Source organism: Etheostoma spectabile, chromosome 15, assembly GCF_008692095.1.
Source record: "Etheostoma spectabile isolate EspeVRDwgs_2016 chromosome 15, UIUC_Espe_1.0, whole genome shotgun sequence".
Classification (NCBI taxonomy): Eukaryota; Metazoa; Chordata; class Actinopteri; order Perciformes; family Percidae; genus Etheostoma; species Etheostoma spectabile.
The window spans coordinates 22,306,322-22,308,795 of NC_045747.1; the positions used below are offsets into that span (position 1 = coordinate 22,306,322).

Here is a 2,474-nt window from a genome sequence, read left to right on the forward strand (position 1 = left end):
GTCCCCAAGTCAAAGCTCTGCAGTTTTAGGGACAGAGCCTTTCCCAGGGCAGCTCCCAGGTTCTGGAACTCCCTCCCCCATGAGATCCGCATCTCTGAGTCCCTCGCTATTTTTCAGTCCCGTCTGAAGACCCATCTCTTCTTTTCTGCCTATCCTTAGTTTTTTAGTTTTTCATTTATCAACTGTTTTCTACTCTGTAAAGCGACTTTGAGCTTTGGAAAAGCGCTATACAAATTCAATTTATTATTATTATTATTATTATTAATTATGCTGTTATAGTTTTAGACTGCCGGGGGACTCCCTTTGACACACTGAGCTCCTCTGTCCTTTCTTTCCATCTGTGTGCATCCATGTCCCAGAAATGCTTGTTTCTAACTTAGATATGGGGAGTCATTCCCCAGAGTCCTTATGTTCTTTCACCCCACGGTTTTCCTTGGATAAGGGTGGAACCTAAATCATGGTGGAACCTGTTGCCGTGGTCCTGCTCAGTGCCCTCTAATGCCCTGCTGCACCCTGTGACGCCCTAAAGTGCCCTGCTACACCATGAACGACTAAAACTAGTATTTCTAATCACAGTTTCTTTATCTTTACTGTTACTGTAATTGCCATTGCTCATCACACACCCAACCAGCACCGTCAGACACCTCATACCAAGAGCATGGGTCTGTCTGTGGTTCCTGCCTAAAAGGGAGTTTTCCTCACCACGGTCACAGTAAACGCTTGCTGGGGATTACTGAAATTATTGAGTCTTTGTAAATTATAAAGTGTGGTCTAGACCTACTTTATTTGTAAAGTGTCTTGAGATAACTCCCTCTAACTCTAAAGAAACAGAAGAAGGGTGAATTCGAGAATTGACTGTGTTCAACCAGCAATCATTAAAATAAAACAAATACACAAAAATATCAACGGCCATTTAAAATATAGTAAATTTATTTAACTTAAAAATTATCAATAGCCAATCAAAAACTCTTTATTTATCAAAACCCACATACCTTTTTACAAACTACAACAAAGCAAAAAACATGTAGCAGACATGTGCCTGTGGATGACTGTGGTGTGTGTGTGTGTGTGTGTGTGTGTGTGTGTGTGTAAAGAAAAGGGGGGAGGTGATAAGACCCAAGCTTTGAGGCTCTCTGCAGCCCAAAGACTACAAAAATGGCCGCCGGGGAACCGCGTGGCATTTAATTAGCGGGTTAGCTGTTCAAGCTAGGCTATGCACAGACGTAGAGATACACAAATAGGTTCTTGCTACTCAACACACGCTTGTTTTGTTTTTGTGTGTATGTGACTGTTGTAGCTAGCAGTGTTAGCTGTTCACAACACGTGTATGCATGTCTGGGTGAATGTGTGTGTATGTTTGATGAACATGAAAAAGAGGAGAGGAAAAAAACATTTAAAGAAAGAAAATACACTTGATTATTAATAATGACCCATCCTCTTAGTCACTCTTGATTAGCCTGAAGTTAGGGCAGACTGATCATTTTGTCTGGATGAAGGCACATTCATTATACAAGCTAAACAGCTGATTCTTCACGGAGATAAACACATCTCCACAGGTACAGCTACAAAGGACCGCGAGGTGGTGTTCTCTTCACCTGATATAGATTTGACTTTGGCGGTCACAATCACAGATTAATAATCAAGGCGCTTATCCCTTCAGACCCTGTGTCCATTGGAGTGTTCATGACATATTTTTGTCTCTAAACCAATAAATACTCTGTAATTGAATAATGTCAGCAATGCTGGTTACTGATTGGATCCTGATTATCCAGTTGCAATCATGTTATGATGTTCTGAGAGATTGTCAGACATGACAGACAAAACAAGCATGGTGGAGCGACTGCAGAGAGGGAAGAGTAAGTGACCATTTTCAATCAAAAATATAAATTTATATTCATGCTGGCCAAACAAATTTGATGTCAGTATAATTATAACTATTACATTAGATTACAAATACATCCAAAAAATGCTCCTCATCTTTATTCACCTTAAGTTAATGTAGCCTTGGCCAGGTGGGGTTGACGTCATCAGGTGGTACCCATCGTTCATTGGGTGTTTCGACCCTTAACCACAACACCCACCCGATGGTGGGTCGGCAGTGGTGGCCAAGTCACTACCCATCTTCCTCTCCTGGCTTCCAGCTCAACTCCTCCCTCCTATTCTATAACCAGCAAGAGGCTTTTTCCACTGCCTCCCTCATCCTGCAAGATGCTGCCTTTTTCTCTTTCCCTGTCATTCTAATGGCTGTGAGCATTCTCCACACTGACTGAGCGGGAAATCCTTTACAGCCGACCTCGACTGGGAACAGCCATGCCTGCCATCCTTTCCCCTTGCAGTCATGCAAAAGGTCTTGGTATTTGGAGCTGTTCCTTTCAAAGGCCTGTTCACACCTCTCTTCCAATGGGACTGTAAGTTCTATAAGGATGATCTTATGACCCCTTCAGACCACAGTACCACATCCGGCCTCAGGGTTG

At 42.6% G+C, this 2,474-nt stretch overlaps 1 long non-coding RNA gene across 1 annotated transcript in view; it reads right to left on the reverse strand.

Moving 5' to 3' along the window:
- The window catches only part of LOC116703136 (uncharacterized), an 11,899-nt gene that overhangs the window by 3,490 nt on the left and 5,935 nt on the right, over window positions 1–2,474 (reverse strand). The window contains exon 2 of the long non-coding RNA XR_004335350.1: window positions 34–38. This is a non-coding gene — a long non-coding RNA (uncharacterized LOC116703136). The remainder of the gene's footprint in view (window positions 1–33; window positions 39–2,474) is intronic.